The sequence below is a fragment of the Capra hircus genome, chromosome 25 (genome assembly GCF_001704415.2).
Source record: "Capra hircus breed San Clemente chromosome 25, ASM170441v1, whole genome shotgun sequence".
NCBI classification, from domain to species: domain Eukaryota; kingdom Metazoa; phylum Chordata; class Mammalia; order Artiodactyla; family Bovidae; genus Capra; species Capra hircus.
The window spans coordinates 9,488,655-9,505,432 of NC_030832.1; the positions used below are offsets into that span (position 1 = coordinate 9,488,655).

Below are 16,778 nucleotides of genomic sequence, written 5' to 3' on the forward strand. Positions count from 1 at the left end.
GATGAAACTCATGGATTGTGCGTCTTTTACATTGGCAGGCAGATTCTTCACCACTGTGCCACCTGGGAAGTCCTATTTACTTTTTAAGGCATTTAAATTGTATATATATGCTGTTGTTCAGTCGCTTAGTCATATCTCTTTTTTTAATGTCTGACTCTGCGATCCCATGGACTGTAGCCCGCCAGGCTCTGTTGTCCATGGGATTCCTCAGGCAAGAATACTGGAGCGGGTTGCCATTTCCTTCTCCAGGGGATCTTCCAATCCAGAGATCCAGCCCATGTCTCCTGCACTGGAAGCACAGTCTTAACCCCTGGGCTGCCAGGGAAGTCTTGTCCATGCACTTTTAAACACTTGCTTCTCCCCTTAGGCTTCTCCTCCAAAGAAACGTCTCCCTCCTTCCGCTCCTTTTTCTCAAAAGTCTTCTGTCCGCGCCTCTCTGCACCCTTTCTTAGAATCACCCGAAGGCCCTTCCTCTCCCACACTTCAGTCTCCTCACCTGCAGAATGGAGCTGACCAGCCACCCCTTGTTAAACACAGTGTGTACATGAAGGTACTCTGCAAAGCATCAGGTGTTCTGCAAACTGGACAGAATTGCTGCAAGTGGACCTGACTTCAGTCAGCCGTTTGCTCTTTCTCTCACCCGCTCACTCCCCTTATCTCTAGGGGAGGTCTACCAGGAGCCAAGTGGTTGCTCAGTGGTAAGGAATTACGCAGGTTTGATTCCTGGATTGCAAAGATCCCTTGGAGAAGGAAATGGGATTTCCTGGAGTGTATTCTTGCCCGGGAAATACCATGGACAGAGGAGCCTGGTGTGCTACAGTTCGTGGTGGTGCCGAGTCGGACACAACTTAACCACTAACCACCACCACAACACGCCCAACACAGGGGATCCCCACCTCCAGCTTCATTTTCAGCTAGGCCATGAGGCCTTTCCCACCACACCCGAGGTGGATCCTGGCTTGTCAGAGGCTTGTGGACGCCAGGAGGGGACCCAGGTGGGACTCCTACACCAGCCCAGCTTGGATAGACCCTCCAAGCCCCACTGGATCTCCAACTGTGGAGGTCCTGACTCTTCTGCTCTTTTATCAGAGGTTCTGTGTAAGGACTCCTTTCCCAAATCTCAAAGGGGGAAAAAAAAAGGCAGGGCCCCCAGGGGTTGGAGTTGCATACATTTTTTAATTGAAAGAAGTTAGCCTCCTAAGTATTGCTTTTACAGGTTTATCGAAGTCAAGTATTCATACCACTCACATTTTCAAAAAATATTTCTGGCTGGAGGAGTGGCTGTCCCCACCCCTGGCACAATGTATCAGTTCTGGCAACTTGATGGCAAGCAAACAACTTGAAATGAATGAGTCCAAACCCCACCCTCAGCCCCCCAGGTGTTCTTTTCCTTCTGAGTTTCTCTCGGAAGCAAGTCGCTGCATCTAAGCCTGGACTCGGGACAGATCCCATCGGGCTTAGAGCTCCACTGGCATAAAACAGAGCTGGGAGTCGCTTTCGTCTACGACGTGTCCTCTCTCTCCGAAGGTTAAGTGGGGTAAGCAGATGCAGCCGGGGGTGGAAAGCAGGGAGGCTGACTCTGGCTGGGTTCATGTAAACATCCACTGAGATGGCGGAAGGTCAGGAGCCAGGGCGAAGCTGTGTGCACGACGCCGCAGGCAGGCGAGGTCTCCGGGCACCCCTGCCTCACCCTCTGGGCGGGGGCACGTGCCTCCCGGACCTTGGCGTCCATTCTCAATCTCTCTGTCCCACCGTCCTGGGCCCGGACTGGAACCTCTCTGTTGGCACGGAGCTTTTGAGGGGAGCAGGCCTGGCAAGAGGGACAAAGGGGTGTTACTAGCACAGAAGCACTGACCTGACCCCATCCACCAAGAGGTTTGAACTTGGGGAACCACCAGGAACCTCGACCTTAGGCTGGCGCTGCTGTCCTGTGATTTTTTTTTTTTTCTGGACGTGGACCATTTTTAAAGTCCTTGTTGAATTTGTTACAATATTGCTTCTGTTTGATGCTTTGGTGTTTTTGGCCAGGAGGTATGTGGAGTCTTAGGGCTTCCCTGGTGGCTCAGAGGTAAAGAATCTGCCTGCAGTGCAAGAGAGGCAGGAGAGGCGGGTTCGAGCCCTGGGTCAGGAAGATCCCCTGGAGGAAGAAATGGCCACCCACTCCAGTACTCTTGCCTGGAAAACCCTACGGACAGAGGAGCCTGGCAGGCTACAGACCATGGGGCCACAAAGAGTTGGACAGGACTTAGCACAAAAGGTGGGGAACGTGGGCTCTTGGCTCCCTGACCAGGGATTGAGCCCGTACCCCCTACACTGGGAGAAGTCTTAACCGCTGGACTGCCAGGGAAGTCCCCTATGATTTTTTATTAAAAAGTTTTAATGAATGTGTCTGGTTTCTAAGCAACAGGCTGGAGAAGCAGTGCAGTTTCACCAGGGAGAGGAAGGGCTGTCTCACTCCTGGCAGAAAATCCCCAGGAGGAGCATCTTGGGAGCTGAGGCAGGAGGGGGGTAGCTTGCTCAGGGTCGCCTGGGGTCAGCTGGCTGACATGAGCTCCAGGGAGTGGGCAGGGCTTGGCAGCAGCTCCCACCCTGCCGGGAAGATGCCTCGTCGCCTACAGGAAGGCTGTGGCCACAGCCAAGCTACTCAGCAGCCCCGTCTTCCCAGGGCACAGCATCCTCCCCACCTGGCTCCCCTGCCCCCCTCTCTCTCTGGGTCCAGCTGTGCCTGCAGCATCTCACATTCCCATGCCCACCCCCCTTACAGCCCCCACGAGTCCTGCCCCAATTCTGAGTCTCACCACCTTTGATGCTGGCTCAGACTACTTCTGCAAACGTCATCAAGCATCACATAAAACTCAGACACCAGGAACTTCCCTGGTGGGGTTAATAAGAATTGACCTTCCAATGCAGGGAAGATGGATTCAATCCCTGGTTGGGGAACCAAGATTCCACATGCCATGGGACAAGTAAACCCACAAACACTTTGGGCAATGAAGATCCTATGTGCCCCAACTAAGATCTGATGCAGCCAAATTAAATCAATATTAGGAAAATAATCACTTAAAAAACATACGGTAAACACACGTGTTATTGTTCGTCAGGAGTTACTGATGTTTGGGGCAGGACAATTCTCTGGCATGGCAGGAGGGCTGTTCTGGGGTGCACAGCAGCATCCTTGGTCCCAAAGGCGGCAACAAAATGCTCGCTCACCCCATTTCCTAGGGCCGCCCAAGGGGACAGAACTGCTTCCGCTGAGAACCATGAATCTCCCCACTTTACAGGTTAGGAAGCAGAGGTTCAGACCTCTGTTTGAAGTTGGGACCTGCCTGAAGTTGCTTAACTGTGGGAGGCGAGGCTGGCACGGGGACAGTGATGGAGATGGAGACAGTTCGCCATCAGAGCAGGTACCACCTCCTGAGCTTTCACTCTGCACCATGAGCCCTAGGCAGAGTGTGGGTGCCGCACCCAACTTCGTCCACTCGCCGTCCCGAGGCACCCTAACCTGGCAGCTTCCAGCTGCAGGGACCCGCCTCTTTGCCTGAGGCCTCTCTGCCTCCAGGGCCTGCTTGGGCTACAGGCTGCAAGTGCAGGCAGCGCCAACATCTTTCCACAGCTGCCTTCCAACCAGTGAAGGCCAGAAAGCTGGGAATCAACACCCCATTCCCTGCGGGCTCAGGCGGTAAAGAATCTGCCTGCAATGCAGGAGACTCGGGTTCTATCCCTGGGCTGGGAAGATCTCCTGGAGAATGGAATGACACCACTCCAGTATTCCTGTCCGGGAAATCCCATGGACAGAGGCGGCTGGTGGGCTCCAGTCCATGGGGTCACAGAGGCAGATGTGACTGAGAGCCTGACACTTTCACCCTTCCAGCTCTCGTGTGGTGGCTGGAGCAACGCTGAGCCACATTCTCCATTACACTGCTTCCCAGAGCTCCTGAGCAGGACTGAGCCCAGGGCCGTGGAGGTGGCCTGCCACTCCACATTAGTTAATTCCTGGGCACAGCATGCTAAGTTGCTTCACTCGTGTCCAACTCCTTGAGGCCCTACAGACTGTAGCCTGCCAGGTTCCTCTGTCCATGGGATTCTCCAGGCAAGAATATTAGTGTGGGTTGCCATGCCCGCCTTCAGGGGAATCTTCCTGACCCAGGAGATCTTGTGTCTCCTGCATTGACAGGGGGGTTCTTTAGCACTAGTGCCACCTGGGAAGCCCCTGGGCCACCTCCCAAATAAACAATGCGCACTGGAATTGTCTGCTCCTGGGTCAGCTCCTGGGGACTGCACACCTGAGACGGAGCATCACATGGGCCATTTCACTCAACACTCCTAACACCCCAGGAGTTAGGTTATGATGATTCCATTTTAAAGATGAAGACACGAAGGTTCAGATGGAGTAAGAAACTTGCTTAAGGATGCTCAGCTCTCCAGGACTTTTTCCACTGGAGATTTTAAACACTACATAATCTCACGCCTCACGTATGCCAGGGCCTGACCTGGGCACTGGGGACCGAGATGAGTGTAGTCTCTGCCTTTGAAACACATCTAGGGAGCAACTGCAGCCCAAGGTACCATGCTGACCCAGGAGGAAGCACAAGGAATGGCTGGAGCCAAGTCTGGGGAAAGGTGTGTGTGTGTGAAGGACACGCCAGGTAGGGAGAGGACTGGTGACCAGGCCTCAGAACCTCCTGTAGTCTGGTTTGGGGTGGAAAGGGGTTGAAGGCTGGTCATGAGTGCACGCGTGCTAAGTTAAGTCAGCCGTGTCTGACTCTTTGCGACCCTATGGACCACAGCCCACTAGGCTCCTCTGTCCATGGGATTCTCCTGGCAAGAATACTGGAGTTGGCTGCCATGCCCTCCTCCAGGGGCTCTTCCCGACCCAGGGATCAAACCTGCATTTGCTATGTCTCCTGCAACGGCAGGTGGGTCCTTTACCACGAGTGCCATCTGGGAAGCCCAGCCCTGGGAGAGACACGGAGAGGTTAGCAGGGGCCACATCAGGTCAGTTTCTTGTGTCCTTGGCAGATTCATCTCCTAGGGCTCAGCTAGGAACACATCCTTTCACTGCTCAAAAGACTGTCCCTGGCTCCCACTGATGACCCAGGACCTGGCAGGCCAGAGGGGAAGCTGGGGCTGCAACCAGCGCGTCGGAGAGCTCCATCCTCCAGAAAAGTGTTCACGAGTTCCCCTCCCATCCCACCAGGAGCCCATCTTCTGCAGACCTCCCTCCCCCATGGGGACTCTGGGGTTCCCTGTGGTGGTCAGCGTGGATTCCCCAGACCTCTGGCATCCAGGAAAGCAGACTGTTCATTCCAATTCAGCATTACCAGGGCTCACTGCCCACTCTCCAAGGCAGGGGACTGAACTGGAGCCCATTTCAGATTTGGGGGGAAGGGCTGTTAGAGAACATGGGACCCCCACTTGGAACAGGGCCTCACTCCCCTCCCGATGCTCATGACTGCAAACAGGCGGGCGTCAGTCTGGCTAGTGCGACTCTGTCACATGCACTAACTTCCGGAAGGAACAGGCTCAGGCGCCAGCTCCCGCTAGAATTCTCATTGTTCATCTGCAGGGTCACCTTCTCTTTATGGAGAATGATGCCAGTCTTCCCTTTCTGATAGTAATACCATAAAGATCCTCTCTTTCCACCATGTTAATTTCACTTTAAAAAGAGAGCCTCTGGTTTGAAGATAGTAACTGCATAACCCCGGGGGCTCAGATGGTTAAGAATCTGCCTGCAGTGCAAAAGATCTGGGTTCCATCCCCGGATCAGGAAGATCCCCTGGAGGAGGGCATGGCTACCCACTCCAGTATTCTTGCCTGGAGAATCCTGTGGACAGAGGAGCCAGTGGGCTATAGTCCATGGGGTCGCAAAGAGTCGGACGTGACTGAACGACTAACACTTGTGTAAGTATATGTTTAACTTGTGTTAACTGCATAAATAACAGTTCAGATAACAGTTCAGGCAGTGAGCAAATATGGCAAAAATTGCTGATGGTATCCTAAGAGGTTTGGGAGACCCTGACCTGAATTGGTCACTCCAGAGAATGAAGGGGCCCAGAGAGGGCAATGACCTGTCCTAAGTCACACAGCGCACTGAGGACAGAGGTGTGGCCCCAGGCCTCTACTGGTGGGAGGATGTCCTGGCTCCCCTCATCTGTGCCACACACTGCTGCTGTTAGAGACCAACCTCCTCGCTTCTCTGACTTGCAAGTCTGGCCTCACAGCAAACCAGCTGACACATTATCAAGCACTTGTGCTCACCTTGTACTATCTGCTGCAACTCATGGCTTAGCTCATTCATTCCTCCAAACCACCCCAGGAGGTGGAGCCAAGGAGGACCATCATCCCTGAATTTCAGATGGGGCTCAGAGAGGTTAAGTTAACCAAGCGAGGTCACACAGCTCACAAATGGCAGAGCCAGGATTTGAAGCTCTGTGGTCTAACCCCATCGTCTTTCTCAGTTCCTCTTGGCACCTAGTTCATTTCTTTCCTCTGGCATCAGAAGCCCCAGGCTGAGAACATTCTGAGGCGGCAGCTTAGAGAGTCTAGGCAGTGGGTTCTGCCACCTCCTGACATCCTTAAAGCATGACCAACAAGTCATTAGCTATTGGCTTTGGGTGTTTTCTCTTTCTGAAACTGTAACCTTTCCTTCCAGGCCACTCCCCAGAGCTGGACAGAAGGAATGGCTGGCTGGCTGGTTTGTCATCAGAATGATAAGTTGGGCACTTAATTCATCTTAAGAAGCAATGTCTCAGTCTGGTTATCCGTGGGGAAACGCTTTGAGATCTGTCTTAAAGGTGATGGTGGGGTGATGCTCTGAACTTGTTGGAAGAGGATTCTTTGTGCAGTTGGGCCGCCCCACTCTCCTGCTCCTCTGAGACAGCCCAGGAGAGGTCTGGAATTGGCCAGTCTCGAGTCCTTCAGGCTCTACCCCTTCCTGGCTGTGTGACCTCAAGCAAGTCACCTAACCTCTCTGGGCTTGTGTCCCCATTTGAAACAAACTGCTAGCTGTTTGTTACAAGGATTACATGAAATTGTGTTGGTGGAATGCCTGCAATACCCAGCACACATGGCCCCTCCCCTCCATGTCCCCACCTGTTCTCAGCTAGAAAACACAGGCTGGGAATGGGGGTCTCCTTGGTGCAGGGGGTCTTCTAAAGGGTAACCCTTCTGTCCTCCAAAAGACCCTGCCTGCTGGGCACCCACTGCCCATTCCTCCTTCTCCACGTATGCACCAGCCAATTAGAGCCGTAAAGACCGACGCCAGCGGGTATGACTGGCCCCGGGTCTTCGCTGCCAGCTCAGCACCAGGCTGTGCACAGGAAGGCCTCTGCCGTGTCTGGTGGACGAGTGCGCGGCTGGAAGCGGAAGGGCGGAGGAGACTTCGCCTGTCTGCCTGGGTCCAGGCTCCTGGGGGAAGCCGGGGTCCTGGCCCTTCTCCAGAGGGTCTGGATGCTGGTTTCTGAGTCGGCGGTTGCCGCCCCTCAAGCACGGGTTCTGTGGTGATTCCTCATCAGGAGCGCCTCCAGCTGGCCTGCGCCCCAGGCTCCATGAGGCCTTCTGAGTCCTTCCACAGCCAAGAACCACCTGAACTACTGGCCTGTTTCTCCCCGGCAAATTGCACAATTTTAAAAGCAATCTTTACGTCACTATCGCGAATGAAAAAAAATAAGACCATCTGTCATAAACAGAAAGCAACAGATAAATGCTGAAAGTGAAACCATTAATTCTAGCCAGACACTCCCAGCACTGCAAAAAGGGAGCCTGGGCCGGGTTCCTCTGCTCCAAAGTGCCCCTCTTGGGCACAGGGCATCCACAGCCGGCCTGCACTAGGCTTCGGCATGCTCACTGCCTCCCAGGGACGCCTGCTGCCGAGGCCTCACTGGGAGCACTGAGTGTGGCCAGGAGGCGCCACGTGGCCCCCTCACAGCGGGGTGTCTGGGGCGAGTCCCTGAACCTCCCCAAGCCTCAGTTTTCTGCCCTGTCTAATGGAGCTAATGAGCCCTGCCCCACCTGTTTCATGGGGTGACGCTCAGGGGAAACTGGAAATAGTTATTTACAACCACCGAGCCAAGGCCCCTGGCAGGAAGGACTCCAAGGTATGGAGCTTGCCCCCTCAGGGGGTGACTGACTCTGGAACCAGGTCCCAGCCATCCCCAGGCTTGGGGCAGGGGCTGCCAGCTACAAGGATACCAGCATCACCTGGCTCCCTGGGCACCAGTTACCACCACCCTCGGACTGCTTCAGAGGTTGCCCAACAGACACGCCCTCCTTGGCAACTGGCCCCCACACAGAGGAAAGGGGCCCGAGAAAGAGGAAGCCGCCTTGGGCCGACCTGCTCTGGGTCTGACACACCATCACCACTGATGGTATCACTGATCAAGAATCAACTACGGGACCATCCCCATCTCACCCAACGTGCAAGAGCCCTTCAACTGCTTTCACAGCTCAGTCGCATCTGACTCCCGGATACCCACTGGACTGTAGCCTGCCAGGCTCCTCTGTCCATGGGATTTTCCGGGCCAGGATACTGGAGTGGGTTACCATCTCCTCCTCCAGGGGATCTTCCCGACCCAGGGATTGAACCCTCGTCTCTTGCATCTCCTGCACTGGGAGGCAGATTTGAGCCCTTCCACAGGGACCACTATCTTCCCCATTTTACAGAGAATGAAACTGAGGCTTGGGGAGGTGAAGGCCCTAGTCCAGCTGGGACTTAAACCCAAATTTGACTGAAAAGCCTCTAAGCACCAGTCTTAGGGGGTCCACAGAGATGCCCTGGGATAAACCTGAGAGACACCCAGGGAGCCAGTGACTTTTGGTTCTTGGCCAATCCTTATGGCTACCTGAAGGAGAAAGCTCCACTTTGATGCTAGAGTATATCACATGACAGTTGGTAACTTGACTTTTTGACAAAGAGCTGGGGGCCCTGTGCCTTTAGCGGGCTTTAGTATTTGTCCAGAAGTTAATGACTTTGGCACTTAGTATTTTTATCCTTGCCAAGTGATGCTGGTTTTCTCTTTTCAGTGACATAAACAGTCTTTTAAAAATAAATTCACATGAAAAAGACAGATTTTTAAGAAATTAAGCACTAGAACAAACATACTTCTTCATAAACTATAAAGGGAGGAACAGGAACTCTGCAGCAGAGAGAGGTGGCAGGCAAGACCTTAACCAAGTGGTCGGAGCTAACATCTTCAGTAATGAGGCTGACAGACACCACGTGTCTCCTGATACAATGTACTCAGGACACATGCTCGCTTCCCTGTAGTATTCCTGCCAAAAAGTACACCATCTGAAGCTAAACTCAGGAGTAAACATCAGACAACCCCAACTGAGAGACAGTCTACAAGATATCAGACTTGCATGCTTCAAAAATGTCAGTGTCACGAAAGACACAGACTGAGGGACTGTTCAGACTAAAGACGGCTTAAGACATGACGGGGGATGACAAGGGCGACCTGGGATTGGCTCCTGGGCCTCGACTCCCTTCCCAACCTGCGTTTTCACTGTGGAAGGACACTGTTGGCACAACTGGTGAAATCTGAACAGTCACAGCTCAGACTGGTCCTAAGAGTGTTATCAACATTAAATGTGTTTATTTTGACAGTGGTACTGTGATGATTTAAGTAAAAGCCCTCATTCTAAGCATATACACACTGAGATATTTAGGAGTAAACGAACATAATATCTGCAATCTGTTCTCAAAAATGGTTCAGAAAAATATTCATACATGTACACATGTATATACACACACACGGAAGCATGTATATATACACACATGCATGTCCAGAGTAGCATTTGTACACGTGAACAAGCATGGCAAGTATGAACACATGACTTGTGAATTTGGGTGAAGTATATATGGGAATTCTTTGCAACTTGTGTAATTATTATTTCAAAATAAAGTTAAAAAAAAGTAACTCAGACCAAGGACCAAGAGAACATCTGAGGCAGGCCTGGCAGAGCCACAGAGGGGAGCTGGGAGCACCCCTGCACCCTCCCTCAGAGCTGGGTCAGGGGCTTGGCTGTCTTGCTAGCTTTGTACCCCTGGTCCCTCATCCCCCCTTTCCAGGCCTCAGTTTCTTTCTCTGAGACATGGACATGGGGGATGTGGCTGATTGTCCTTTTTATTGTGGTCTTGGTTTCCCAAAAGTGAACTATGCTTTCAGAAGTCCCAGGAGGGGAGGATGGCACATAATGCAGGAATTCCAAGGCTCAAGTTGACAGGAGCCCCTCAATTCTGAGTTCAGGAAACAGAGGCAAGGGCTGTGAGGGTTTCCCTTGGATGAAATCTCCAGTTTGCACAACTCAGGCATGAGGGAATGGAGCCCCCAGCACCTCAGCTGTCTTGAGACACATACAAGGGTCTTCACCTGTCCAGTGGGGCGGACAGCACACTTTCCAGGGGGCCTCAGGGCAGCAGAGAGCTGGAGGCAACAGGGCCTGGGGGTGCACCCGTCTTCCCACGTCACCACCACTTGTCTCCCTCCCACCTGGCTCCCCCGTCTGGCCTGACCCCTCCCTGGAGCTCCACCGCAGCCTCTCCCACCATCTGAACCTATCGTGTGCATCCCCAAGGGAGGTTTGGGTTTCTGAGCAGGGAAGCCAGATGCCCAGCCTGAGTGTTCTGCTGAAGGCACAGGCCACAGACTGCCACCAAGAGACTAGGGCAGGCGGGTCAGGAAGGAGCTGTGGCACCAGTCAGAACACTGATATCTGGGAAACGCTGGGATAAGCAGACCTAGTCCGCCTACCCTTAGCTCCCAACCTGGCCTCCCCCAGGCTATGCTGACTCGGGCAGCAACGCTCTCCAGTCCCTCCATTTCCAGTGCAGAGCGCCTCCTCTCCATCCACGCCAAGAGAGCCCTGGCAGGCAGAGGCTGCTTTCATCAGGAACCAGGACAAATCAATCCGACTAAGCTGCCTCCGCACAGGAACCGCTGGGACGTGAGGACTCTCCCCAGCGCCTGGGCCAGCTGCAGCGGCCCTCTCTCCCAGGAAGGAGCGCCTGGTCCCCAGCCCCGCTCCTGGGCAACGAAGAATACTCGAGGAAAACCACAGCCACAGCTCTCCAGATCAGGTGGCCTTAGAGACCATGGGGCGACGGAAAAGGTCTCTTGAGGGTCCCAGACCAGCCAGGCAGAGGGGGAAGTCTGTCCTGGTGGTCCAGACCCAGACCCGCCCAGCACTCAGGCAGCCAGACCTCTCTTGCTCATGAAAGAAGAGAAAGTGAAAGTTACTCAGTCGTGTCCAGCTCTTTGCTACTCTATGGACTACACAGTCCATGGAATTCTCTAGGCCAGAATACTGGAATGGGTTGCCGTTCCCTTCTCCAAGGGATCTTCCCAACCCAGGGATGGAATCCAGGTCTCCGGCATTGCAGGCGGATATTTTACCAGCTGAGTCACAAGAGAAGACCGTGCTCATCGTGGGATATAAATATGCATACTTGAGGGTACGTGCAGGTTTTTACATTCACAAGGGCCTGAGTGTACAATAATAGTCGTTAATTTTCATGTGTCACACACATAGAGGAAGGTCTAAGAGCTTTACATCTATCTCATTCAATCCTCAGAACGAAGTAGATTATGACCCCTGCTTTGCAGAAGAGGAATCTGACACCTGGGGAGGTACTGTAGCATGCCCAAGGTCACAACTAGGATTGGTATTTGAACCTAGGTCAACTTGAGTCTAGGCACTTTGCGACCCCATGGACTGTAGCCCACCAGGCTCCCGGTCCATGGGATTTCCCAGACCAGAATGCTGGAGTGGGTTGCCACTTCCTCCTCCAGGGGATCTTCCCAACCCAGGGATCAAACCTGAGTACCCTGCACTGGCAGGGGATTCTTTACCACTGAGCCACCTGGGGAGCCTAATACTGCCTCCTTCAATAGGTGCTCAACAAGCATTTGAGAAACTGAGTCATGTGGAAAAACAGAGAGGGAGCAAAAATGAGTGCACCTTTCATCCTGAGATCACCCTAGCCCCCATGCCTGGCTGGCCCACGCCTGTGGTCAGTGTTTCCTGGATTGGCCTGTGTGCAACAGGAGACCGTCTACCTGAGAAAGAGTGAGAAGGAGCAAGATTTGACTACTGGTGTTCTGCTTATGAAAGGGGCCAGGAGAGGAGGTGCAGTCAGATCATCTTTCATCCTTCCCACAGGCTTTTCTTGCTACTAGCCACCCCTCCCCAACTGGAGTCTGGGCTTCTTGTCTTTAGGACCTAGGCCACCGTGGCTTGGCTCTGGGACTGAGCAAGGAGGCACGCTGCGCCTGGTTCCCACCATTTCTCCAGGCACCAGTATTTCCCACAGCCCCAGGCCCTGTCACTTGGAAAGCTTTTCAAGGGTGTCCTTGAGATACATTTCCTGGTGTTTCTGCTCAAACAGTGTTGGCTGCAAAATATGCTGAAGCATTTGGGCTTCGCTTTTTGATCCAGAGAGTGCCAATATTTTCATTGGAATGGGAAGTGTTGCAGTTGATGTGGTGAAGAGATAAAATAAGACATTCATCACCAAGTTGCACTAACTGTGTAAGTCAAAGGCTTAGTTGGGGGCGGGGACTCATCTTGGGATCTCTAGGGCTTGGCAGGAGAGCGTGTGCGCATGCGTGCTCAGCGCTTCAGTCGTGTCCGACTCTTTGCGATCCCATGGACTCTAGTCCACTAGGCTCCTCTATCCATGGGATTTTCCAGACAAAGATACTGGAGTGGGGTGCCATTTCCTCCTCCAGGGGATCTTAGCCACCTGGCGATTGAACGTGTGAGGGCAGGCAGGGCTAACATTTGTTGAATGACCCAATGAGTGAATACGCAAAGGGCCTAGAACCAGGCATGGTATATCATTGACACTCAGTATAGGTTCTGAGTGGATCCCATAGGTTCTACCTCCAAAAGGGATTCTTGCTCTGTTTATGTTTTTCTATCTTCACCAACTTTGCCTCTTCCAAGCCTCCATCACCTCTGGCCTGAGCAACTATCCAGTTCCTAACTGGCTTCCCAATTTCCACACTTGCCCTTATGGCTCATCCTGCCCACAATCACCAGTTATCTTTGCAAAATGTGGACCAGAACTGTGTCTTTCCCTGCCTAAAACCTTCTGATGACTTCCCATTGCTTGTGGCTGTGGCCTCCCGGGTCCTGAATGATTTGGCCCCATCCACCCCACTAACCTCTCCTGGGGCTGTTCTGTCACACTAGCCTCCTTGCAGTTGTTGGAAGAACCAGCTCTCTCCCACCTCATGACCTTGGCACTAGTGGGTCCCTAGGCCTGGACTGCTTTTCTCCAGATTATCACGTGTGGCTCCTTCCATCAATTTAGGGCTCAAAGGTGTCACCTCTTCGGAGAGGCCTTCTTTGAACCCCCTGTCTGAAGCAGCCCATCTCCCAGTCTTGTTTCACTTATCCAGGCATTTAACTGAGCAATTACTAGATGCCAGGAGCTGCTCTAAGCGAGGAAATAGTAGTGAACGCAAGAGAGGATGTCACGCCTTTCTACTGTAGCTCTCAAAAATCTCAGTCTTGTTGGGAACCTGCTTGTCTTTCTCACCAAGTGCCAAGAGGCCTGGGTCTGAGTCTGTCTTGTTCACTGTGTTCACCCAAGCACACTAGGTACTGGGTAAACATCTGCTCAAGAAAAGAACAAATCGATGGATGGATGGCAGGCAGGCCGCCCAACTGGATAAGTATGCAGGGAAGCCGACACACGCTCCACCGGGCACTTGGCTCTTGCTAAGGTCTCCCTGAGCTCAAATAAAGCTTTCTTTGAAGAAATCTGTCAGCCCCCCAGGTTGACACTGCTAGTATGTCCTGCCCACTGCTAGTGTGTCCTGCATCACCCTCTGACTATGGTCATCTAGGCTAAGACAGGCAAGAGGAAGGGGTAAATGCAGCATGCTTAGGGTGAGTGGCATTAATGCCTGTTTTCCACAAGGAGCCCCTGCCCACCACCTCAGTGTCCCCTGCCACTGCCACTCAGGACAGTGCCTAGCACATCCAGCTGAAGGGCTCAGCTGAGAAATTCCTGCATGTCCCTTGAACCCTCACCAGAGCCTCTCTCATCTAAGCCTGCTGCCTCTCTTCCCGGCTGTGACTTTGGCCACGTCTTCCTCCTTGCTGAATCTTCATTTCCCTCCCACAACACACAAGGTGGGGCCGGACACAGCTTTCTGGTGGCAGCCCAGAGGCAGGGCTTTAACACCTCACTGCAAGGATCCTGTAGTTCCTTCTCCTGCTGGTCCCCAAGCCCCTTGAGTTTGCCTTGCAAACACAGCAGGCAAAGCCACCGCAGCACCAAGCCCCAGCTGGCCTCCTCTGTGAAAGCAGCCTGCGAAACTGACAGCCCCTGCAGATTCAAGCTGCGGAACTGATGAGCTGGGGCCCCCTGAAACCTGACTCCAAAACGGGAGCCTAGCCAACGCCAAAGGAAGTACAGGGTCTTTGCTGAAGGAGGTTTCTCCTCTCACAGCGACAGCCAGGAACCCTTGCTCTAAGTCCCCACCCAGTTCTCCAAGGGGCCATAGGACAAAGGTGATCAGTGCCTGGCTTCCTCCCTCTTTTAACACTGCAAGTCTTCATCCTTCCAGGACTAGTGGGAATCTCCCAAAAGGCAAGGTCACCATCGATGCAGGCTAAGGATGAGGGGTGGGGTGGGGGTGGGGCGTTGACAGGCCTGCCTCAAATGGACTTGGGTGCAAAAGCTTTCTCCCTAAGCTGTGAAGTTGCTACTATGGCTAACCAGGAAGCCACTTGCGTCCTGTGTCCCTTCCCTTCTTCAACAGCTGTCACCTTCGCTAGGGGAAGCCTTCCAGCCCTAACTAAGGGCCTAAGAAAAAGCCGTTCCCGTCATCCAAACAGACCTGGACTGAGAAATCAGAGGCCTGGGGGAGGGGTGTGTGTCCGGCTTGGGCTGCCTCCCTCTTCCTCGCCAGCGCCCCAGCCCGCCCTCATCCTGCGCAGAGAGGGCACTTACAGGCCTCGGAGGCCGGAGCGGGCCTCGTCCTGGGGGTCCCATCCCTGGCCAGGCGGTGCCCTCAATCAACAGCAGCTGCATGACCTGGGCCCCGGTCCGGGCCGACGGTTGCGGGTCGTGGGGAGAGCGGCGGGGGAAGGCAGCCGAGCCTACTCCAAGTAACCATCGAAGACGTCGAGCTCCGAGTCCGCGTCGTAGAGGCCTGAGCCGGGGTCGGAGAGCACGCCGAGGTCCACGAGCGCCTGGTCCATGTCCTCGGGCAGGAAGACGAGGCCCACGTTGAGGACGATGTACTCCATGAGGAAGGCGTAGTACAGGATCAGCACGTTGACGAAGAACAGGCCCACGTAGAACATAGAGGGCAGGAGCGGCGGCGGCACGGAGGGGACCAGGGGGCCCAGAGCGTCCAGGTGGGCCGCTACCCGGGCGCCGGGCATGCAGCGGGTGGCGAGGGCGGCGGGCGGCGGCCCGGCGATCCCGGCGAGCTCAGCCGCTGCGGCGCCCGGGCGGCCGGCGCGGGGGCAGCTCAGCCATCCAGGGGCTCCCCGGGGCTGGCCCAGGCGGCCCTGGGCCCCGGCGGCGTGCCCTCAAGAGATGTGCGTCGGTCCCTGCGGACGCGCCCCGGCCCCTGAGAGGTGCCAGGCGGGTCACCCCACCCGCAGAGGAGGCCACACCGCACTGTCGACCCTTCCAGCGGTCAGGCTGGGCCCCCCCACCCCCTCCCCGAAGTGGCCGGCGGCTGCCCCGGGCTCCTCTGATGCTCCCGGCTTCCGCTCACTGGCCCTCGAGGCGCCTGCGGGGACTCTCCCCACCGCGACTCAGCGTCAAGGGCCAGTCCCGGCGACGGTCTCCTCAGCCGCTCCCGGCCGTTCCTTGATCCCGCCCGGCACCCGCGAAGGCGCAGCGCCCATAACTGCAGCCGCCGCGTAGCCCTCCAGGTCGCGTTCGGAGCACTGCCTCCGGAGCAGCCCCGCGCTCATTGGCTCGCCGCCCCCATCCCCGCGCTCATTGGCTCGCCGCCCCCCTCTCCGCCCTCATTGGCTCGTGGCCCCCCCCCCCGGGCTCATTGGCTCGTCGCCTCCCCATTCCCTGCGCTCATTGGCTCGCTCGACGCCTGTGCTCATTGGCCCGAGACTTCCGGGGGAGGGTACTGTATCGCCTACCCTCCAGGCGCCGGCTTCTGAGTTGCTTTCACGATTCCCGACTCTGGGAAGATCTCGAATCCGATTCGCCCTGCGGTTCCGCGACAGAGTAGGGGGAGGGGAAAGACTCAGAACACGGTTACAACGGAGAGGTATCCTAAGGCTACAAAAGCTGAAGATTTGAAATCGTGAGCTTCATCAGCACCCTGCTGGACTTGAGTATTGGCGCCACGCCTTTTTGGGACTCAGTTTACCTGCTGAAAAAGGAGGCAGGTCGGGGGCGCTGGACCTCACCAGTGAAAATGTTGGCCTTTCCGAAAGTGGCAGTTTTCCACGGTGGGGAAGATCAATTGGCGCCCCGTTCGTCTCTGCAGATTCTGGCTGCTGGAAGATCCACCCCTCGGCGGGGCGGGACGGGGGGAATGTGCATAATAAAATTCAGGGACAGCTGAGTAAAGAAACTTATCGGCAGGTCAGACCTGCAGTCTTCTTGTTTTTATGTTGTAAAACGTGTTTTACAGCAATAATAACGAACGTGGTTAAACATTCAAACAACCAAAAGTTCATAGAAAAGTGAGTCTCTTCCACTCGCTGATTCCCCTCCTCAGGGGCACCCCTTGTACATCCTTCAGGAGGCTGACTGACCTTGCCCAAAGTGCCTCCCAAAGCGG

The 16,778-nt window shown here is 54.6% G+C and overlaps 1 long non-coding RNA gene across 1 annotated transcript; it reads right to left on the minus strand.

Annotated features, from left to right (window-relative positions):
• DEXI lies at positions 1,157 to 15,947 on the minus strand. The gene is made up of 2 exons (XR_311077.2): positions 14,966 to 15,947; positions 1,157 to 1,810 (listed from the first exon to the last, which is right to left on the minus strand). It is a non-coding gene; the product is annotated as a Dexi homolog (long non-coding RNA).